This window comes from Monodon monoceros, unplaced genomic scaffold, assembly GCF_005190385.1.
Source record: "Monodon monoceros isolate NGI ecotype Baffin Bay Population unplaced genomic scaffold, NGI_Narwhal_1 Super_Scaffold_2, whole genome shotgun sequence".
NCBI classification, from domain to species: Eukaryota; Metazoa; Chordata; class Mammalia; order Artiodactyla; family Monodontidae; genus Monodon; species Monodon monoceros.
The window spans coordinates 42,306,099-42,331,271 of NW_021703776.1; positions in this window are offsets into that span (position 1 = coordinate 42,306,099).

Below are 25,173 nucleotides of genomic sequence, written 5' to 3' on the forward strand. Positions count from 1 at the left end.
CTCAGATTCTGGTTCTCAATAGAAACTTCCACATTCTGATTTGCTATCTCATACCCATCTCCCTTAGCTTCCCTTTTCTGGTTTTCCTCCTGCATCTCAAGTTCAGGGACCATCAAATTCTGCTTCATATTTGGCATTTGAAATAGTATTTTCACTTGATTTAATGTCAGCTGCCATTATGGGGCTCTTTGTGGCTGATCCCCCTCATTTTCATTAGCAGCTTTTTTGCTGAGGTTCGTAGCCACTAGCTATCCCCCAACTCTCTTGTTCGATGCCTACAATAATTATGACTAAGTTAAACTTTGACCTCCAACAAAACTTAATCTTTCACTCTTGGTCATAGTGACACAGCCCAGCAAATGAGAATAAAATCTGTGAAGTCACAGAAAGAATGCTCCTAATTCTGGTCCTTACTTTGGTTCATCTTCTTTCTTTATTCACGTTAGTTGGGGAAATTTGTCTATTCTTCCTCTCAAAGGTCACAATCACCCTGAAATTTTAGCTATCAGTTATACAGTGTTCACTCTCAAACTGTTGCCACGTAAGACTGCCCCTCACCCAAGTTTCCAGTCTTGTAGCTCCCACTGAGTAATAAGTATTTCTTAAGATATCTAACAGATACACAAATTCAAATGCCTAGAACTGAATTCAGTTTTCCTTCATAACTGCCTCCATTTTTCTGAACTTTCTATTATATATTTAGTAAAAAAGAGGAAAGAGAGAAGGAAATGAAGGAGAATAAAGGTGATAAGGGGGAAAATGCTGAGATAGAAGCTTAGGTAACACAAAATTTAAGAGAAAAGACAAGGAAAGCAGTTTCCATAGAGTGACTTGAGAATTGATAGGCTGGTAGGTAAATTATTGAGTGGTGTCAAGGAAGCCAGAGGCGAAAAGTTACTTAATTTCAGTCAACAGCTACACAGATGGTGGTAGGAGGATTCTCAGAAAAGCCCACTCCAACTTCAAATCAGACAATCCAGATAGGTCCATCTACAAAGGAGTAATATCTTTATGTACCTAGAACTGTTTTTCACTCATTCATTCTATGAGATAGGTTACAATAGAAATTAGAGTCCGAATACTTATTTTTACTTACAGGCGGGACTAGTACCTAAAGAAAAATAGCAGTAAGGTATTGGTTTACCTATGAATTTATTATAAAGCATTGCTGCAAAAGTAAAAACTTAAGAGAGTAGAACACTTTTCGTCCCTGAAGTATTTCAGCCACCATCTTTCATAATTTGATCCCTCAAGCATTTACTCATTCCTACCTTTTTAAAAAGTCAAAATGATGAGGCATTTGCATAGCTTTTTGTCTCTCTGTCCAATTTTCCTCATACTATAATACTGAACATAGAAGTCCTCCTGAATAGAGTATCCCACAAGGGAAGAGTGGCAATGGAAGATTGGTTGAGCTTTGTTTATTTGTTTGTATATGTGACACTAGTAAGATTCCTGGGGTTGGACAGCTCTGATAAAAGCAATCACAATATGACTATAAACAAAAGCTTGAGATTTAAGCAAAGTACTGTAGAACAACTAGAAATAACCTTTTTGTGTGTTCTCTTTATCTATAGCTTCATCTGTACAGTGTCAGGGACAAACTGAGGTCCCAGCTGCCTTTATTCATTTAATAAATTGTTATAATTAATAGCTATTACTAATGCATTTCAGCCTTTTCACATTGAATAACAGCTTGTTCCAATCAAAAATATAAAAACATGGTCTGAGTGGAGTGTGTGTGTGTGTCACAATGTAAATAGTAGATTGGAAACCTTCTTATTGACTGTCATTCAATTTCTTTCCAGCAGAGCCCTTTTTTTTTTTTTTTTTTTTTTGTAGCTTTGGAAAATGGGAAGCATTTCTGTGTAATTTTAAGAAAGTTCTGAGTGGCATCATATTCAGTTGTCTCCTTTTTCATCTTTCCTCCTGTATATTTGTTCAGGTATAATTAGATTCTTTGCAAAATTTCAATCTCAGTCTTTATTAATCTCTAATTTCTAATGATAGGAATAAGGGGTTTGGGAACTGCATTTCACATTTTATGGCTTTAGAGGGAGAATTGACGTGCTTTTGGTTCTGTGAATTCCTGACTACTTTCCTCTCCAACTTACCCCCAAGGGACAGTGAGAATAAAATGGACTTTGTGGGAAGCTGAAGCTGAGTTCCAGCTCTTAACACAATCATGGTTAGCTGTATTTGTGGGTGTGACAGTTCTTGGTTGTACAACTCCAGAAAGAAGATAAATGAGGCTACAGCACCTGTGAGACATGGAGGCAAGGTTAGCCAAGAATTAAGAACCTCTTCTGAGAGTCACAGAAAGTTCTGCAAAATGGGCAAGAGCTAATATTCGAGGGGGCAGAGAAGACTGCAGGATGAGAAGTAAAAATGAATGTGGTATTTTTAGGTTCCTGCTTCATGTGAAATCAAATACTGATAGTTAAGCTATAGGAAAAGAGCCAATCAATAATTTAGTGTACACGTCTTGGCACTTGCTCTTGAACAATCACACAGTTGCCTCTTCAATGTCTCTGGAAGTGCAAAAATTCTTGGCAGTGATTTAATAGCCAGTCTTTATGCATTTATATGTATTGTGGTCACTGGTTACACTACTGTAGTTGCAATATTTTCCTATGAACTTTAAGGAAACAACTTTTCTATGGAAATGATCTATACAAATATTACTTCCTAATCTTAATTATTATAATTAGTAAGCTTTATTTTTAAAGCAATTTTAGGTTCAGCAAAATTGAGTGGAAAGCACAGAGTTCCCATATACCCCCATCCCAATGAATGCACAACCTCCCTCGCTATTAACCTCCTACACCGCAGTGATACATTTTATACAATAAGTGAACTTATATTGATACATCATTATCACCCAAAGTCTATAGTTTACATTCGGGCTCACTCTTGGTGTACAACTGCTGAATTGTCTTCCAATGTGGCTGCAATCCCACCAGAAAAGAGGAGTTCCTGTTGCTCTCGTTCATTGTACATCCTCATCAGCATTTGATGTTCTCAGTGTTTTTAATTTTGGCCATTCTGATACATGAGTAGTGCCATCCCATGTTTGTTTAATTTCCAATTCCCTAATGATATATGATATGGAGCATCTTTTTATATGCTTACTTGCCATCTATATATCTTCTTTTGTGAGGTGTCTTTTCAGGTCTTTGCTCATGTTTTAATTGGATTGTTTATTTTCTTATCGTTAAGTATTAAGAGTTCTTTGTATATTTTAGATAATACTCTTTTATCAGATGTGTCATTTACAGACATTTCTCTCAGTCTGTGGCTTGTCTCTTCATTCTCTTGACAATGTCTTTTGCAGAAAAGAAAATATTCATTTTAGTGAATTCCAGTTTTGTCAATTCTTTCTTTTATGGATGGTGCCTTTGGTACTGTATCTAAAAAGTCATCATCATACCCCAGGTCATCTATGTTCTCTTCTGTGTTATCTTCTAGGAGTTTTATAATTTTGTGTTTTACATTTAGGTCTGTGATTGATTTTGAGTTAATTTTTGTGAAGGGTATAAAGTCTCTGTGTGATTTTTTTTTCTTTTTTGCATGTGGATGTCCAGTTGTACCAAGACCATTTGTTGAAAAGACAATCTTTGCTCAGGTGTATTGTCTTTGCTCCTTTGTCAGTGATCAGTTGACTATATTTTTGTGAAATATTAAAATATTTATATTTCTGTTCGTCTACTTGTGCATTCTTTTGCAAGTACCACACTATCTTGATTACTCTAGCTTTATAGTAAGACTTAAAGGCAGGTAATGTCAGTGCTCAGACTTTGTTCTTCTTCAATATTAAGTTGGCAATTCTGGGTTTTGTGCTTCTCCATATAAACCTTCAAATCCTTTTATCAATATTCATAAAATAACTCACTGAGATTTTGATTGGGATTATGTTGCATCTACACATAAATTTTGGGAAGAATTAACATCTTGACAATAGTGAATCTTTCTATCCATGAACAGGGATTATCTATCCATTTATTTAGCTCTCGTGATATCTTTCATCAGAGTTTTATAGTGTTCCTCATACAGATTTTGTACATATTTTGTTAAATTAATACTTATTTCATTTTGGAGGGAGCTAATGTAAATTGTAACATGTTTTTAACATCAAATTCCACTTGTTCATTCTTGGTATATAGGAAACCTAATCTTAAAAATTCTGAAATCTAAATTTTATGAGATAAAATAATTATTTTACCAGGGTCTACATTGTATATGAAAATTGATCACTTCCACATGTATATTGTTGCATGTCAAACTATGTTTAAAATAATAGGTAAATTGAAGACATTCTTTTTTTTTTTTTTTTTTTTGCGGTACACGGGCCTCTCACTGTTGTGGCCTCTCCTGTTGCGGAGCACAGGCCCCAGATGTGCAGGCCCAGCAGCCATGGCTCACGGGCCCAGCCACTCCGCGGCATGTGGGATCTTCCCGGACCGGGGCACGAACCCGTGTCCCCTGCATCGGCAGGCGGACTCTCAACCACTGCGCCACCAGGGAAGCCCTGAAGACATTCTTTTTATGAAAAATCATTTTATGGATGACTCATTTTTATTATTAAATATCAAACATTAATTAACATTAAATAGTATCTATAAATATTATATTAAATATTTCACTAATTCATTATTATTCAGTGTTTTATTATTACTGTCATGGCAAAGTGTTTAAGCTCTGAATTAGAGTCCCAGATTCACTACTTATTAGCTATGTGACTTCTGATTCTCATTTTTGTCATCTGGAGTTAGAAGTAGGTTCTTACCTTGTGGGTGTTATGTAAGGAATGAATGAAGTAAAGTATGCTAAGATCTTAAAATTGTGCATGTAACCTAAAATGAGTTCAACAAAAATTAACTGCTTTACCACCACCATTACTACCACTAGTACTGCCACTGCTGTTGTTGCTACTACTACTCCAGCTACTACCACTACTACTACTGCTACTATGTAGCCTAATGCAGGGAAATGAACTATGGAGGGAGGACCATGAGAACTGGCACTGCTGTAACTAGATGTGTAACTTAAAGTGAATCAAACCATTATTGGCCTCCTGGATGAACCAGGTGACATATAATTTATTTTCACCCTAAAAGTATTACAAATATCTATGAGAACATGTGATTAGGTTAATGATTGGGGGAAAATAGTATATTAGCATGAGAAGTAAATTACAATACAAAGACAGTATTTGTTCCTAAAATTTGAATTTCAGTTAGTCATGTAGAAGGCAAAGAGAAACAAATACAGAATAATGAGCTAGGGATCAGTTTTTAAAGTGCAAAGAAATCAGAAGGTCTTTTTTGAGTCCGTAACTTTCTTGAGTCATCCTTCAATCACTTTGAATTGTTTTCTGTGATTTATTATTTTTATTACTTAGACCTTAAATTATCTCACCTGACGTCTATGTTTAAATTTTTCTAGTCAACGATTTTTTTCTTTGAAAAAGGAAGCAGAGTGATTCAATCAGATGTTGTTGGATTTTGAATATAGTACGGTGATAATTTTCAACTGAAGCACTAAATATCCTAAATTTCTGACAATAGGAAAAGAGCTCAATAAATTATAATGCATCCACTGGAAGAAATTCTGCACAGCCATTTGGAGTAATAATGACCAAGTAGGCAGAGCTGCCTGGAAAACTGTATCTGACATGTTGACTTCATGTTAAGTGAAAAGAAGCAGAGTATAAAAGTGTATGTGTTATCATACAAAATTGCACACAAATAGAAAGGAGCATGCCAAAATATTAATAGTGGTTATGGTGGACTATTGATTTTATAATGAGTAGTATTTCTCCCTATTGATAACTGGCACAATCTAATATATTGTTTTGCTGAATATAAAAAAGTGAATAAAAAAGTGAATGTTTAAAAGGAAACAAAAAACTGAGAAATTTTAATATAAATAGTGAAAAAAATCACTTTTAATGCTTAGGAGACTTTGGTTTTAGACTCAGTTTTATTTCTAATTAGCTGTTTGGCCTTAGAAAACCCACTTTACCGCTCAGAGCCTTCTTGGATGCACATTGCCTCATTTACAAAATAAGTGGTTTAGAGTGAGGTTTCTTCCATCATTGACACTACATGAGGCTATGAATATCATTTGCTATAATTTTATTAGAGCCACATGCTAATATGCCTACCACATAGGTACTAATTAAATGAACCATACTGATGCTGCCAACACAGGTTTAAATTGCAACTTTATATTTTATAGTGAATTAATAATGGCAATTCTTTTTACATCTTTATTGGAGTATAAATGCTTTACAATGTTGTGTTAGTTTCTGCTGTACAACAAACTGAATCAGCTGTATGTATACATATATCCCCATATCCCCTGCCTCTTGAACCTCCCTCCCACGCTCCATATCCCACCCCTCTAGGTCGTCACAAAGCATCAAGCTGTTCTCGTGCTATGCACAGCAGCTTCCCACTAGCCATCCATTTTACATTTGGTAGTGTACATATGTCAGTGCTACTCTCTCACTTCATCCCAGCTTCCCCTTCCCCCTCCCCGTGCCCTCAAGTCCATTCTCTAAGTCTGTGTCTTTATTCCTGCCCTGCTTTTTAAAATTCCATATATATGTACCGCTTTTTAAAATTCCATGTGTATGTGTTAGCATGCAGTATTTGTTTTTCTCTTTCTGACTTACTTCACTCTTTGTGACAGATTCTAGGTCCATCCACCTCACTACAGATAACTCAATTTGTTCCTTTTTTGTGGCTGAGTAATATTCCATTATATATATGTGCCACATCTCTTTTATCCATTCATCTGTCAATGGACATTTAAGTTGCTTCCATGTCCTGGCTATTGTAAATAGTGCTGCAGTGAACATTGGGGTACCATGTCTCTTTTGAATTATGGTTTCCTCAGGGTATATGCACAATAGTGAGTTTGCTGGGTCATATGGCAGTTCTATTTTTAGTTTTGTAAGGAACTTCTATACTGTTCTCCATAGTGGCTGTATCAATTTACATTCCTACCAACAGTGCAAGAGGGTTCTCTTTTCTCCACACCCTCTCCAGCATTTATTGTTTGTAGATTTTTTGATGATGGCCATTCTGACGATGTGAGGTGATACCTCATTGTGATTTTGATTTGCATTTCTTTAATGATTAGTGATGTTGAGCATCTTTTCACGTATTCATTGGCCATCTGTATGTCTTTAGAGAAATGTCTGTTTAGGTCTTCCATCCATTTTTGCATTGGGTTGTTTGTTTTTGTGATATTGAGCTGTATGAGCTGCTTGTATATTTTGGAGATTAATCCTTTGTCAGTTGCTTCATTTGAAAATATTTTCTCCCATTCTGAGGGTTGTCTTTTGGTCTTGTTTATGGTTTCCTTTGCTGTGCAAAAGTTTTTAAGTTTCATTAGGTCCCATTTGTTTATTTTTGTTTTTATTTCCCTTTCTCTAGGAGGTGGGTCAAAAAGGATCTTGCTGTGATTAATGTCATAGAGTGTTCTGCCTATGTTTTCCTCTAAGGGTTTTATAGTGTCTGGCCTTACATTTAGTTCTTTAAACCATTTGGAGTTTATTTTTGTGTATGGTGTTAAGAAGTGTTCTAATTTCATTCTTTTACATGTAGCTGTCCAGTTTTCCCAGCACCACTTATTGAAGAAGCTGTCTTTTCTCCATTCTATATTCTTGACTCCTTTATCAAAGATAAGGTGACCATATGTGTGTGGGTTTGTCTCTGGGCTTTCTATCCTGTTCCTTTGATCTATATTTCTGTTTCTGTGCCAGTACCATACTGTCTTGATTACTATAGCTTTATAGTATAGTCTGAAGTCAGGGAGACTGATTCCTCCAGCTCCATTTTTTTTCCCTCAAGATTGCTTTGGCTATTCAGGGTCTTTTGTGTTTCCATACAAATTGTAACATTTCTTGTTCTAGTTCTGTGAGAAATGCTATTGGTAGTTTGATAGGCATTGCATTGAATCTGTAGATAGCTTTGGGTAGTATAGTCATTTTCACAATACTGAATCTTCCAATCCAGGAGCATGGTATACCTCTCCATCTGTTTATGTTATCTTTGATTTCTTTCATCAGTGTTTTATAGTTTTCTGAGTATAGGTCTTTTGCCTCCTTAGGTAGGTTTATTCCTAGGTATTTTATTTTTTGTTGTGATGGTAAATGGGATTGTTTCCTTAATTTCTCTTTCTGATCTTTCATTGTAAGTGTATAGGAATGCAAGAGGTTTCTGTACATTAATTTTGTATCCTGCAACCTTGCCAAATTCAATGGTTAGTTCTAGTAGTTTTCTGGTGGCATCTTTAGGATTTCCTGTGTATAGTATCATGTCAGTGGCAAACAGTGACCGTTTTACTTCTTCTTCTCCAATTTGGATTCCTTTTATTTCTTTTTCTTCTCTGATTGTTGTTTCTAGGACTTCAAATACTATGCTGAATAATAGTGGCAAGAGTGGACATCCTTGTCTTGTTCCTGATCTTAGAGGAAATGCTTTCAGGTTTTCACCATTGAGAATGATATTTGCTGTGGATTTGTTGTACATGGCTTTTATTATGTTGAGGTAGGTTCCCTCCATGTCCACTTTCTGGAGAGTTTTTATCATAAATGGGTGCTGAATTTTGTCAAAAGCTTTCTCTGCATCTATTGAGATGATCATATGGTTTTACTCCTTCAATTTGTTAATATGGTGTATCACATTGACTGCTTTGTGTATATTGAAGAATCCTTGCATCCCTGGGATAAATCCCACTTGATCATGAGGTATGATCTTTTTAATGTGTTGTTGGATTCTGTTTGCTAGTATTTTGTTGAGGATTTTTGCATCTATGTCCATCAGTTATATTGGTCTATGATTTTCTTTTTTGTGATATCTTTGTCTGGTTTTGGTATCAGGGTGATGGTGGCCTTGTAGAATGAGTTTGGGCTGTTCCTCCCTCCACAGTTTTTTGGAATAGTTTGAGAAGTGTAGTTGTTAAGTATTCTCTAAATGTTTCCTAGAATTTCCCTGTGAAGCCATCTGGTCCTGGACTATTGTTTGTTGGAATCTTTTTAATTACAGTTTCAATTTCATTACCTGTGATTGGTCTGTTTATATTTTCTGATTTTTCCTGGTTTAATCTTGGAAAGTAGTACCTTTCCAAGAAGTTGTCCATTTCTTTCAGGTTGTCCATTTTATTGGCATAGAGTTGCTTGTAGTAGTCTCTTATGATCTTCTGTATTTCTGCGGTGTCAGTTGTAATCTCTCCTTTTTCATTTCTAATTTTATCGATTTGAGTCCTCTCCCTCATTTTGCTTTTTGAGTCTTGCTAAAGGTTTATAAATTTTGTTTATCTTCTCAAAGAACCAACTTTAATTTTATTGATCTTTGCTATTGTTTTCTTTGTTTCTATTTCATTTATTTCTGCTGTGATCTTTATCACTTCTTTCCTTCTACTAACTTTGGGTTTTCTTTGTTCTTCTTTTTCTAGTTGCTTTAGATGTAAGGTTAGATTTTTTATTTGAGATTTTTCTTGTTTCTTGAGATGAACTTGAATTGCTATGAACTTCCCTCTTAGAACTACTTTTGCTGCATCCCATGGGTTTTGGATCGTTGTGTTTTCATTGTCATTTGTTTCTGTGTATTTTTTGATTTCTTCTTTGATTTCTTCAGTGATCTCTTGGTTATTTAGCAGCACACTGTTTAGCCTTCATGTATTTGTGTTTTTTACAGTTTTTTTTTTCTGTAATTGATTTCTAATCTCATAGTGTTGTGGTCAGAAAACATGCTTGATATGATTTCAATTTCCTTAAATTTCCCAAGGTTTGATTTGTGACCCAAGATGTGATCTGTTCTGGAGAACATTCCGTGCACTTGAGAGGAAAGTGTATTTTTCCACTTTTGGGTGGAATCTCCTAAAAATATCAATTAAGTCTATCTGGTCTATTGTGTCATTTAAAGCTTGTGTTTCCTTATTTATTTTCTGTCTGGATGATCTGTCTGTTGGTGTAAGTGGGATGTTAAATTCCCCCACTATTATTGTGTTAGTCGATTTCTCCTTTTATGGCAGTTACCACTTGCCTTATGTATTGAGGTGCTCCTACGCTGGGTGCATAAATATTTATAATTGTTATGTCTTCTTCTTGGATTGATCCCTTGATCATTATGTAGTGTCCTTTTTTATATCTTGTAACAGTCTTTATTTTAAAGTCTATTTTATCTGATGTGAGTATGGGTACTCCAGCTTTCTTGTGATTTCCATTTGCATAGAATATCTTTTTCCAGCCCCTCACTTTCAGTCTGTATGTGTCACTAGGTCTGAAGTGGGTTTCTTGTAGACAGCATATATATGGGTCTTGTTTTTGTGTCCCTTCAGCCAGTCTGTGTCTTTTGGTTGGAGCATTTAATTCATTTACGTTCAAGGTGATTATCAATATGTATGTTCCTATTACCATTTTCTTAATTGATTTCAGTTTGTTTTTTTTGGTCTTTTTCTTCTCTTGTGTTTCCTGCTTAGAAAAGTTCCTTTAGCAATTGTGGTAAAGCTGGTTTGGTGGTGCTGAATTCTCATAGCTTTTGCTTGTCTGTAAAGCTTTTGATTTCTCTGTCAAATCTGAATGAGATCCTTGCTGGGTAGAGTAATCTTGGTTGTAGGTTTTTCCCTTTCATCACTTTAAATATGTCCTGCCACTCCCTTGTGGCTTGCAGAGTTTCTGCTGAAAGATCAGCTGTTAACCTTATGGGGATTCCCTTGTGTGTTATTTGTTTCTTGTCCTTTGCTGCATTTAATATTTTTTTCTTTGTATTTAATTTTTGATAGTTTCATTAATATGTGTCTCAGCGTGTTTCTCTTTTGGTTTACCCTGTATGGGACTCTGTGCTTCCTGGACTTGATTGACTATATCCTTTCCCATGTTAGGGAAGTTTTCGACTATAATATCTTCAAACCTTTTCTTTTTCTCTTCTTCTGGGACCCATATAATTTGAATGTTGGTGCATTAAAAGGTGAGGGAAATCATATACAAAGATACCAAGTATTCCCAATCTAGCAGTTCACGTTTCCCAGGATTGAAATAACTACTTTTTAGTTACTTATAGTTAGGACATATCAGGGACCTGAGACATGGCCTCAATTAGGGTTCCACAATATAAGTAAAAGCTTTCAGTTTTAGCCCTTCTAAAGTTTCTGTGGTTGAAATCAGAAGGGGCATCACAAACTCCTGATTGCTAGCCTTCCCTCCAAGGAATAAATTAGAAAAACATATTGCTCCCCTGAATTGCAAATTAAAAACTAGAGGCCCTTCCTTGGAGCTGATACACACCCAAATATACTGCCTGATCATGGTGTAAGGGTCTGAACTATCCCTATAAGCCACCTGTTAACCTGCCTCATATGCTCACCAAATTGCTCCTTGAACCCGCACTGACTGGTCTCAGCTCTGAGCTTTCTCCTTTCACAAAATTATTCTTGAACTGGGATTTTATTTTATTTTTCTTTAATCTAGATTTAAAGTCAATTCAGCAGTTTTATTGATTAGTGTTTTAGTAGTTTTCTTTTTATTATCAATCTTTTTCACCTTGAAATTTGTTTCTCCTATTCTTTTATTAAAATGTAATTTTCATATAGTAAAGTATAACTTGTTTATTGTGTAGTCTGGTGAGCCAAGATAAATAAATTGTGTATCCACTACTACAGTCAGTTATATAACAATTCCTTCATCAGCAAAAAATTCCCCCGTGTCCTTTATAAGTCAATACCTTGCTCCATTTCTACCCCTGGCAACCACTGGTCTTTTCTTGTTTTTCTTTTTTATCCTTGTAGTTTTTTTTCCTTACAAGAGTGTTATATAAATGAAATAATGCACCTTTGAGCCTAGTTTCTTTCATATAGTAAAATGCATTTGAACTCTATTCTAGTTGTTGCATGTGTCAATAGGTCATTCCATTTTTATTGATGAGTAGTATTCTCTTGTATGGGAGTACTTGAGTTTGTTTATATATTTCCAAGTTGAGGGATGTTCTTGTTATTTCCAGAAATGGGCAATTATGAATAAAACTGTTATAAGAATTCACCTACAGGTGTTTGTGTGAACATAAGTTTTCACTTCAATTTCATTTCAAATAACTAGGACTGTGATTCCTAAATCATATGCTAAGTGTATGTTAACCTTTATAAGAAACTGCCAAACTGTTTTCCAAAGTAACAGCACTATTTTGCGTTCCTAATAGCACTATATTAAAACTTAGCCAAACCTTTTCTTTTCATTTGTTTCTCTTTTCTAAAGCATTGTAGTAAATGTGTACTGGAATCTCATTGTGATTTTAATTTGCATTTCCCTAGTGAGTAATATCTTGTCATGTGTTTATCTGCCATCCCTATATCTTCCTTTGTGGAGTATTTGTTAAAATTTTTGCCAGTTTTTTGGTTATCTTCTTTTTGTTCAATTTTGTGAGTGATTTTCATATTTTGAATGTGAGTTCTTTATCAGATATATAACTTGTAAATATTTTCTCCCAGTATCTGGCTTTTCCTTCCATTTTTTTGACAGTGCCTTTTAAAATGTAGTTGTTCTTAATTTTGATGAAATCCAGTTTATCATTTTTTTATTTTACAAGTTGTGCTTTTAGTGTCATACCTAAGAAATCTTGGTCTAATTCAAGGTCACAAAGATTTTATGTTTTCTTCTAGTAGTATTTTATTTTACTTGTAGGTCTGTGATCCATTTTGACTTAGTTTTTATAGAGATTGTGGTGTATGGGTTGAGGTTTACTTTTTTCATATGTATATCCAGTTGTCCCAGTACCATTTGTCAAAAAAATTATCTATTCTCTATTGAATTGCTTTCATATCTCTTACTGAACATAAATTGACCATGTGTGGGTTGACTTCTGTTCCATTTATTTTTTCCATTCCTTTTATTCTATTCTCCTTTTATCTGTCTATTTTTTCACTGATACCACTTTGTTGTGATGACTGTAGCTTTATAGTAAGTCTTGAAATTAGGTGGTGTAAGTCCTCCTGCCTTTTGTTTTTTCAAAACTGTTTTGGTTATTCTTGTTCCTTGGCCTTCCTGTATACATTTTAGAATAAGTCTGTAGATTTTTATAAAAAATCCTGCTGATATTTTGGTAGATATTATGTTAAATCTATAAATCATTTTAGGGGAGAACTGATAACAATATTGAATTTTCCAATCCAGGAACAATGTATATTTATAGATATATTTATTAAGGTTTGTTTTACTATGATCAGTGTTTTGTAGTGTTGGCATCTAAATACGACACATATTTTGTAAAAAATATATTTAATGATTTTATTGTATGTAAAGTCATTTTTTTACTTAAAGTACAAAATACTTTTTTACTGTAGAAACATAAGTTTACCTTATATACTTATATCCTGAAATCTTATAAAGCTCATTTATCAATTTTAAAATCTTTTTTGTATATTATTTGAGATTTCCTATGCAAAAAATCATGTTGTCTGTAGTTTTATTTTTTTCTCCACTCTGTATGCCTTTTATTTATTTTTCATTCCTTTTTGCACTGGCTAGGGCTTCCAGCATCATGCTAAATAGAAATGGTGAGACTGGACATCCTTGCCTTGTTCCTAAAATAGAGGAAAGCATTCAGCCTTTCACCATTAAGTATGATGTAATTGTGGGACTTCATAGATAGACTATCACATTGAGGAATGAATGAATAATAATTTTTTTCTAGGAATACAACTTGGAATAAATCCAATTACATTTTTTCAGACTTGAGTATGCTTGACTGTATTGCATTCTGCTTGCCCTGTCTGTTCATTTTAGCCATCTTTAACATTTATGGTAATAAATACAGCCAAACTAATACCTCATTAATATTAGTAATCAGGAAAATGGAAATGAATATTTTTTTTCCTATGCTTTCAGCATGGTAACATCTTAATTGGAAACTGTGCTGTGTTAGTGGATAATCTGAGAGATATTTCTTCTAAACTTATATTTATTTGGTATTTAATATTGTGATATGCAGAGGTTTTCTTTTCTTTACCCCGTGTCTAAATTTCAGTTTTAAAATATTGTTCTTTCACTTAAGTGCACATTTATAATTCCAGTATCATAGGCGAGACAGATAGTTGGTGTGTATAGTTGACTGATTTTTCATAATATTCTCTTAAACTATTGTTTCTTAATTGTCCAGTTTTATTGTTAAATCTCTTCTATGTGAATAGTTACATATCCATTACATTTTGGTAGTCTCTTGCTGATTATCATGGGGTCAATTCATTGTTAAGATTTTGATTGGTGATTAATTTTATTTCCTAAGTAGATGTTGCTCTTCTCTGCTCCCACTATCATTAGATTTAAATATTTACAATATTTTGCATTGACTATGATGGTAGCCTTTTAACAGCTATGAATCTTGATTACCTCATATCTGTCATTAATATGATCTTAGATATAAAGCAAAATGTGAAAAGATCACTAATGAACTCAGGAAATAAGCAACTTATTAGCACAGTTTACAAAGTCTTTCATGATCTAACTCTTGAATACTTACCTGGCCACAACTTCCAATTTATATGCCAAAATATATTCTATATTCTGGACAAATTGGACAACATATTTTTTGTACGTAGCATTACATTTCTCACTTCTATAGCATTATTTTTGCTTTGCATGGAATATCTACTCCTCATTTATTTGTGAGCATCCTTTAAAACAATATTACTTTACACTTCTCAGTACTTCATGCATAGCTTTTTTATGTTACCATATAATATTTCAAAAATCTGTGTGTCATTTGTCACACCACACTGAAGACTTTGAGAGCTGCACTTTGTCCTATTTACCTTGTATTTTCAAAGCACAGATATATTCTTAGCCCGTAATGAGTAGGCTTTTAATAAGTTCTTGTTGCATGTCCTAGGTTCAATAAACACAGTTTCTTTTGAAATTTATAGCTATAGGTTAGGAAGTAGAAAATTATATTTTCTGAGTCTCAAAATATTCTGAAAAAGTCAACAACAATATATTTTTCCTCCATGTTAACTTTTCTTAGGAATTAAAATTGAAAATATCATCTTCATGGACCACATGGCGTGTTTAATTTAGAAAGAAGTAAAGTTTCTCAAAAATTAGGGTTTTTGTTTTGTTTGGTTTTGGTTTTGTTTTTTCTTTAGACTGTGTTGTTGAATACCAGGAGTTTTCTTTTACTTTGTTTGCTCGGAACCACCTTTTGAGCCTATCTAAACCCATTAACTTCAAAGATATTTCAGCTTTGCATCAACTGGTAAAGATATGAAAGAAAATGAAAATGTAGTCACCAGACTTGAGCCAGCATTCTCTGGACAAAATGGACTTTATGAATTCTGTCCAGTTTGCCTATTCCTCATTAGAAACTAAAGGATGCAAATTTATTTTCAAAGGAAAACATTACAGAGTTTTAACCACACATGAATTAGTGACGTGTTAAAGTTACACAAGGAACACAACACCCATCTTGTTCACTAGGTCCCCCTTGGTCACGTAGCACAGAAGACCTTTGTGGCATTTACCCAGCACATTTTGATCCTGGCTTCTTGTGGCTGATGCAAAATGCAGATGTAGAACTCCGCTGTGTTTATAAATTATGTAGCTGATCTTTAGTGCAAATAGAAGTTGTTTTTATTAGCTTTGACTGTAATTGCTGTGAACTGGAAAATGTTTTCAATCCTGGAGAGATAAGCTCTTTCTTTCTGAAAGCCTGAAATCATTCCTTTAATTAATCTCATTTATATTTGCACACCTTGTTTATTTCTGCAATCGTATTCAATTTTAGCTATCCAGTATTTTAAATAGAAAAAAATTAGGTTTGAGTAAAGTGTGATACTTCATATTCTTACTGATTGTTGTGATATATCATTTATTTTCTATTTTTAAAATTTATACATGTAAGTGTTCTACAAGTATGTGTATTAAGATTAATGCAAATTTTTGCTAAGTAAATTATTTTCTATGACAAAGATTATTTTAGCAGGAACAAAGGTCCTTGAGGAATTTATTATGATAGGACATAGAATAGTATGTTTTATCATACTTCTTGTCAAATTGTGTTCTTTTAATGTAACAATTACTCTGTGTATAATTCTAAACTGTTTGACTATTTGCATACTTAGTCAAGTATGACCCCTACAATGGAGGGTACTTTTTCCCCCAGAGTCAGCATATTGTCTAAATTTCTTCTGTCCCACACTTCCTTCCTTCTTAGAAAGGACAAGCAACAGAAATTTCAGTGCCCATAGATTCATAAACAGCTCCATGTTTGCTCCTAATACCTTGCAGCTTCTGTGTTTACATCTGTATTGATGAGTGAGACAGAGAGGGAGAGAAAGAGTGAAACAGATGTATTTGAAAGTAGAAAGATTTTTCATTTGGAGATTCCTAGATCCAATAACTGCTCTAGAATCACAGAGAAATAAATATAAGTTTAGCCACTTCAGTGGCTTTCTGAGAGATCTGTTCACTAATAACACATGCTCATTTGTATCTTCAAGCAGCATGCTTAAAAGACCTCATGACCTGCCACTTCTTAGGATAGACCAGTAATAGCTCTCATCCAAGGGGTTACTTGCAATGTAATGATTTTTGCAGCCATATTTGGGACATCAGAAAAGGAGGAAAATGCGAAATGACTAGTGAAAATGGGAGTAAAACGGAATGAGGTATAACAAAATGGAGTAAATTATGTTTTCCATTGTACATCAAACATTGAGAGGGTAAGAAATGACAGTTTTAAAAGACAGTTGGAGGGGGGAAACAATTCTTGGCCTTTATCCATGCTAATATACAAGTATTCAAAGTTTAAATGTGCACTGGTGATGTTAAAAAAAATAGAACAACAAAAAATGTATTCATATGAAAATAACAGAAATATGTAGTCTATGAAAATCACATAAGAAAGTAGCAGTGTCTCAGAATCTAATCTGATGGACAAAGTGCAAATATTTACTTTTTTTCTTTAGCTATTAGTTGCCAAATGGCTTTCAAGGTTGATGCCTGTAGTTATTGAGTGGACAGTTCTAAATATGAAAGCCACAAGCCAGTGATAGTTCACTCTGCCAAAATGCAGAGCTTGGTATTGATGTGAATCATTCCTAACTTCTTGAACACTAAGTACATATCTCACATGTATATCCTCTGAATACCAAAGGTGACTTTCATGGGAAGCACAGCTAATGAGGAAGGCTTCACTGATCATATGGCATGTTGGGGCAGTGAAGGGTGGGCAGGATTCAGGAGTGACTGCTCTTCAGGTTAACACAAGAAAATGAGGAAAGCAGGCAAGTAAGAATAGAACAGAGAGAAAATAATGTATCATCAGAGAAATAGCATGTAGAGAGAAAAACAACTGTCAGGCAAATGTCTAGAGGATGTGGTGCTGGTGAGGGAGCCTGCCAATGGTGGAAAATGTAGCTAACAAATTAGTTGGGAACAGGTCATGTACAAAATTATTTGTAATTATGGTTAATGGTTATGGTTATTCAGGGTATTTGCCATTTCATTCCAATACTTAAAACCTTTCAATCATTGCCCATGTCTCATTGGGTTAGTATTTTTTTTGAGTGCACACTACATGCCAGGTACAGTACTTGGTGCAAGAGTGAACAAAACAGAAAGAACTGAGCTCTGTGGTAGTATATCAGGGAAAATTCCTAGTGTAAGAATTTGAGAAGTCTGTTACTTTGCTATTGCTTCATAAGAATTACCACAAATTTAGCAGCTGAAAGCAGCATAAATTTATTGTCTCAATTTCCATTGATCAGAAGTTCAGACACAGGTTAATTGGATTCTGTGCTCAGGATATTATAAGACTGAAATCAATATGTCGGCTGTCTCTGTAGTCTCTTTTAAAATTCAGAGTCCTTTTCCAAGCTCAGTCAAATTGCTGACAGAATTCAGTTCCTTGTGGTTGTAGGACTGAGGTCTCCTGTGGCTCCTTGCAAAGGCAATTCACAATATGATGGCTTCTTTCCAGGCTAAGCAGAAGAACTTCTCTGACACTTCACCTCTTTTAAGGGGTATCTGGCTAAGTCACGCCCACCCAGGATAAAATCCCTTTGTATTAATTATATCTCATCATATTTATAGTTCTTACCCACACCCAGCGAATGGTATTTGGAGTGTGGGTCATTGTGGACCATCTTTGGATTCTGCAACTCACAGCAAAGTGTCCCTGGGGAAGTGATATGAAACCTGAGACCTAAGAGATGTTAGAGTTACGCAGGCAAAGAATGGGAGTAGATTTATTGTAGCCTGAGAAACAAGCATGTTTACAGCCTGGAGGTAGGAATGACCATAGGAAATCTAAGAAACCTGGAGAAGCTCAGCTTAGCTTTGGGAAAGAAATCTACGTGTCATAATAAAGTTTACAAAACCATGTATGATGTAGCACCATAATGCATCTCCTGCCTCATTTATCACAACATCCAGGCTTGAACTCTATACTTGAGCTACACCAGATTTTATTCTTTTCTTTCATGCATTTATATTCAATTTAGTTTAGTTCTTCAAAGTACCATGCTCTCCCTTACCTTAGTTCTAGTATAACTTCTTAGCAGAAGAGTAACTAAACTGAGATAAGAAGAATGACTAAGAATTATCCTGATGAAATGATGACCCTCCAAATACAGGTTAAGTGCCATTGTTCTGTACTCTTTTAGCACATTGTAATGCCATGTAATATCTATTATATATCATATTGCAACCATCCATTTTGCTTTGCCCTAACAAATGTAAGATCTGGGCTCACTATTATATCTTTATCGCCTAGCTCAACTATATCAAGTAAGAGATGCTGAATGAGGGTGATGGTGGTGGTGATGATGATGATGATGACAACAGCAATGGTGACAAGAGGAATGAGAACAGAACTATGAACAAACTGTTAAGAAAGGATCAAATTATTTAGCATGAGGCACCATACAAATATGCGTTTACTTGCTTTAATCCATTCAGCAATAATATGAGTCAAGAGCAAAGCTCAGTCTTAATATTTTTGGCTATCAAAAACAGCTGTGTAATATATACACTACCAAATGTAAAATAGATAGCTAGTGGGAAGCAGCTGCATAGCACAGGGAGATCAGCTCGGTGCTTTGTGACCACCTAGAGGGGTGGGATGGGGGGGGTGGGAGGGAGATGCAAGAGGGAGGGGATACGGGGATATATGTACACATATAGCTGATTCACTTTGTTATACAGAAGCAACTAACACAGCATTGTAAAGCAATTATATTCCAATAAAGATGTTAAAAAAAATGTACATGTATGTTGTGAAATGATTACAACATTCCAGGTAAATTTTAAAAAAAAGCAAAACAAAACCAAAACACAGCTGTGTATAGGCTCAGAGCTGAGGAAAGAGTTATATGTGTGGGTAAATTCTAAAGTTGAAGGTCTGCTACATTTGGAATGTATTTAAATAAGCAAATTTTTTTTCACTAATTTGTATTTAACCAATATCATGCATAGGTCTTTTATTGAAAGCAGCTAAAAAGCTAGAATTCTACTGAAGAGACACAATGCTTATACCTTGAGGTTGTGAATATAAGCATGATTAAGAACATATCATGGACTCCCCTTTCGGCTCAGTAAGCTTCACTTTTGGCTATGACAGTCAATGAATAGGACTCAACTTTCAGTTTTTGGTAATGGTTTGACATTACACTGATTGAGTTAATAAAAAAAAACAAAAAAAGCTAAAAGTCTTCAAATAGCGATTGCTCCCCTAGGAGCAGTTCTTCTTCTTTTTTTTCTAAAGCTTTCAGAGTTAAAGTAATCCTATCAGTCAAAATACTTTGTGATATTATAGAGGCTATAGTATAGGGGGGGACTCAGAACCAACATCTGTCAGCCAGTGAGCACTTGTTCTATGACCATGACTAACGAAGTATATTCAAAGTCAAGTATTAATGACATGGTATGAAAAGAATACATTGATAGTAACTGTTTTAAACTCTAGACTTGGATGTCCTTTTCCCAGACATTTCATAATCAAGATTCATATGTCCTAAGAAGGCTACTTATTCATGTAATACTGACATATCCATATCTATTTCAAGTAAGATGAACTGTTGGATATTGTAAAATATTTTCTATATTTTCAATTGTATTAGTTTCCAAGGCTGACAGAACAAATAGTTACAAACTGGGGGGCTTAAAGCAATGGAAATTTATTCTTTCACACTTCTGCATGCTTGAAGTCCAAAATTAATATGTCAGTAGGGTTATGTTCCCTCCAAAGGCTCTAGAGAAGAATCCTTCCTTACTGCTTTCAAATTCTCTTGGCTCCAGGTTGACATTGGCATTCCTTGTTTTGTAGCCATATTATACCAATCTCTACCTCTGCTATCAAAGGGCCTTTTTCTCCTCTGTTTATCCTCCTATGGCTTCTTATAAGGACACCAGTCGTTGAATTTAGGGCCCATCCTAATTCACTATGACCTCACCTTAACTAACTACATTGGCGAAGTCCCTGATTCCAAAATAAGGTCACATTCTGGGGTTTAAGGTAGACATGCATTTGGGGAGAACACTATTTAACCCCATACATCAGTGTAGAAATTATTTTTTTCTTCATAGAGGCAATGTAAATTTTAAATTTCTTTACCTCTCATTTCAGGATTTCACCATTTTTAAAATTTGTGATCAGTGGTACATTTTTCAATTACATTCCCTTAGTGTTTGTATTTAACTTGCATATATTTAGCATGTATCCCTTTTTTTTTTTTTTTGGCTGCGTTGAGTCTTCTTTGCTGTGCGCGGGCTTTCTCTAGTTGCGGCGAGCGGGGGCTACCCTTTGTTGCGGTGTGTGGGCTTCTCATCGTGGTGGCTTCTCGTTGTGGAGCACAGGCTCTAGGCATGCGGGCCTCAGCAGTTGTGGCTCACAGGCTGTAGAGCACAGGCTCAGTAGTTGTGGCTCATGGGCTATGTTGCTCCACTGCATGTGGGATCTTTGTGGACCAGGGATTGAGCTGTGTCCCCTGCATTGGCAGGTGGATTCTTAACCACTGCACCATCAGGGAAGTCCTCCATTTATATTTAATTTGAAGAGTTTATTGTGGTTATATAATAGCTGTATTGTATACAATTGTACAATATAACTTATAAATAATGTTCTGCCTGATCTCACACTCATCCTTATATTCTCTAAGAATGACCAGTCACTCTTCTGGGAAAAGAATAGCAAGCGATATGCTATCTACAAAGTAGTTTTATTTTACTTTATTTTATTTTATTTTATCTTGCTCTATATTTGAGCTCTTAAAAACACCACTTTTACTTTGCGTGCTTTTATGTATTTTGTGCATAAGAATATTTTGTAGTTCTATCAATTCAGGCCCTGAATGAAGCAGACACCAAGATGATATTAGGTACGCAAGAGATAAGAGATAGATTGGGGGAACACCTGTGAGAGTTAAAGGGGGAAAGAATAAGAGGAGGCAGGGAGTGCCTTTATAACATGCTGTAGGTATGGAACTTGTGAAAGAAATGAAAAAAAGGAAGGATTAGGTATGAAAAGTCTTGGACGAACAGTGCAGTTCTTCCATCTACTCTACATTCTCCTTAACCTCTGCTATCATTTTGGAAGGTGATGGAGGCTTACCTAGTGGTGTAACCCAAATCTTCATTCCTCAGGAATCTGAATACGTGGTAATTATAACTTTTCAGGCCAAATTGCTGCACATGTCCATTCAAAGTTACAATTGGTCAAGGAAATACCAAGAGTCACTCAGGCAGATCACTTGAGTTTCAGATTTATCTGTTATGTAATTATGATTATGTAAAAGCTTACTCAATTCTTCCTGCTGACCAGGATCATTAACCCTGTCAAGATCATAGGACCTCCACATCTGCAGAGCCCAGATTTGCAAGGGTGGAAAATACCAATGTCCTCAATAGATTATTGGGAAAATGGTAAATTGAGTCACTCCTACTTCCACCTTTTCCCAGTATCATGTATTATTACTGGGGACATAGATTTCTGATTTAATACATAGACGGCATCCTGAAGCGTGGCTCCCGATCTTTGCAATGACTTGCCTTCAGAGGGGAACTCCTGCTGAGCTCTCAGTAGGCTTGTGTAGTGCTCTAAGAAGCTGGCAGTTTCCGGAAAGTGTAGCACTTGACATGACCAGTTGGCTTCATGGTCATGGGCTCATTCCCACAACTCCTTCACTGTAAAGTGAGTCCCCTTATTAGATGCTATATTTTGTGGGATTCCATGCCTGTGAACCAGGCAATTCTGTAAGGCCCTGGAGAATGGGACCAAATGATTGCCCTTATAGATCAGAAAAGGGTCCAAGGTATTTGACTTACATCTCACTGTCTGGTTTTTGTCTCCTCCAAGATTATTACCATTTTATTGCCTTAGTACTGGTTTCTGTTGCTGGGAAGGTGAACATTCAGCAGTAACAACAGTTAGTGCCCATTGCATGGAGGATGCTTTCTGGTGCGCGTGACACTGGCAGTCTCACATATCACTTTATATATGGAGAGAGCTATTTTATAGGTGTGGACTGTGTTGCCTCCAGAACACCTAAAAGGGCTTCCAACCACTGTGCTTCTTTCTTTGTGGCAAGGAATGCCAAATGCAGCAATTTGTGTTTTACTTTGGGGCAGATATCCCATCACACTCCTGATCCCTGGACTCTTAAGTCCAGTAAAGTGTCAAGTTCCTAAATCTTTGTAGGAAATGTCTCTAATCCTCTGGAACATATATATCTTATTGAGAAGTCTAATATACTAGCCAATTTTTGCTCATACTGTTCAAAGAGCATGATGTCATCAGTGTAATGGATCAGTGTGTGTTTGTGGGATGTCCAGATGGTCCAGATATCTTTGGATTATAAGAGTAACAAGCTAACAGAGCCATGGGTAAAGCTGTAAATAAATATTGCCTTTTGCATATCAATGTAAACTATTTCTGATCGTCTTTTCTGATCAGAACAGAACTCATTCACCAAATCGGTGGCAGCGTATCATATATCACAGACCTTATTTACCTGTTCTAGCAAAATAACATCTGACAATGTGGTTAAAGTCAGCACTGCTACTTGGTTAAGCTTGCTATCGTCTACAGTCATTCTCCAGCTTCTGTCTCATTCTTGCAGGGGCTACACTGGCAAATTTAAAGGAGATATGATGTGGCCTCCATGTGTGCATCCTTTAGATTTTCAAATGTGGCACTAATCTCTGTCATTTTCTCTCAGATATGATTTTGTTCTTGACTCACTATCTTTCCAAAGTGGGATCGAGGAGTGAGGGGTGTAACTGCAGAGGCTTCTATTAGTTCTTCCTTGCTATGACAGCTTTTACCACACATGCCAAGTTTATACCAACTGTCAGGTGCTTGATCCAAATTATAGACTCGGGAACCAAGGAAATGACCTCCTGATTGGTCAGCAGACCTACTAGATCCACTATAAACTAGACTTTATCCAGGATTCCGTTCATCACCTGGCCTCTGTAAGCCTCCATTCTATCTATGGAAAGTTAGGAGAGCATGACAATGCTTTGGCTCACTACATATCAGTATCAATTCAGACCTCATGTCCACGTGTTCTTTAAGTATAATTGACCCTTGAACAACATGGGTTTGAACTGTGTGGGTCCACTTATACATGGATTTTTTTCAATAAATATACTGGAAAATTTTTTGGAAGTTTGTGACAATTTGAAAAAACTTGCAGATGAACCACGTAGAGTAGAAATATCAAAATAATTAAGAAAATTTAGGTATGTCATGAATGGATAAGATACATGTGGATTCTAGTCTGTTTTTATCATTTGCTACCATAAAATATACACAAATCTATTATAAAAAAGTTAAAACTTACCAAAACTTGAGCATGCGAACACTTAGAGGCCATACGTGTTCTATTCACAGTCAAGAGAAATGTAAACAAATATAAAGATGCAGTATTAGATCATAACTGCATAAAATTAACTGCAGTGCATACTGTACTACTGCAGTAATTTTGTAGCCACCTCCTGTTGCTACCATGGTGAGCCCAAGCGTTGTGAGTATCTGCTTAAAATGCCTGTGACAACACTAATCTTCTCCTCGTGAGCAGTTTGTTTCCCCAGTAAATTGTGTATTACAGTAAAATGTGATCTCTCACGTTTCCTGGGTATTTTTCATTGTATTTAGTGAAGTACTGTAAACCTTGAATAACACTGTGGGACCCATAGGAGGTGCCACTAATGATATTGGAAGTGCTGCCAAGAAGTAGAGAAAAGTTATGACATTACAAGAAAAAGTTGAATTGCTTGTTATGTACCATAGATTGAGGTCTACAGCTGTTGCTGCCCACTATTCCAAGATAAATGAGCACTGTAAAAAAACAAAAAACAAAAAAAAAACAAGATTTGTGAAGCTATTGCTGCAGCTACGTCAGCAGGGGTGAAAACTTTGCACTTTCTGTGAAATATTTTTTATCTCATATTGAAAATGAAGCTTTTATGTAGGTGCAGGATTGTTATAAGGGAAGCATACCTATAGGCTCTAATATGATGTGAGAAAAAGCAAAGTCATCATGTGATAACGTAAAGCAAAAGGAAGGTGAAAGATCTAAAGCTAGAGAATTTAATGCCAGCAAAGGATAGTTTGATAAATTTAGAAAGGGTTTTGGCTAAAAAAACAAAACAAAACAAAAAAGTCAAAATAACAGAAGCAGCAGCTTCTGCAGACCAAGAAGCAGCAGATGAGTTCCTAGGTGCCATTAAGAAAATCACAGGGGAAAAAGGATATCTGCCTGAACAGGTTTTTGATGCAGAGAAAATGCTGTATTCTGGGGGGAAAAAAATTCCACAAAAGACATTTATTAGTAAGGAAGAAAAGCAAGCACAAGGATTTAAGGCAGGAAGGGATAGGCTAACTCTACTGTTGTGTGCAAATACAGTCGAGTTTATGATCAGGACTGCCCTTCTCTATAAGGCTGCTAACCCCTGAGCTTCGAAGGAAAAAGATAAACACCAGCTGCCAGTCTTTTGGTTGTACAGCGAGAAGGCCTGGACAATGAGAACGCTTTTTCTGAATTGGTCCCATCAATGCTTTGTCCTTAAAAGTCAGGAAGTACCGTGACAGTAAGGAGCTGACTTTTAAAGTTCTTTTAATATTGGATAATGTCCCTGGCCACACAGAACCCCATGATTTCAACACCAAAGGC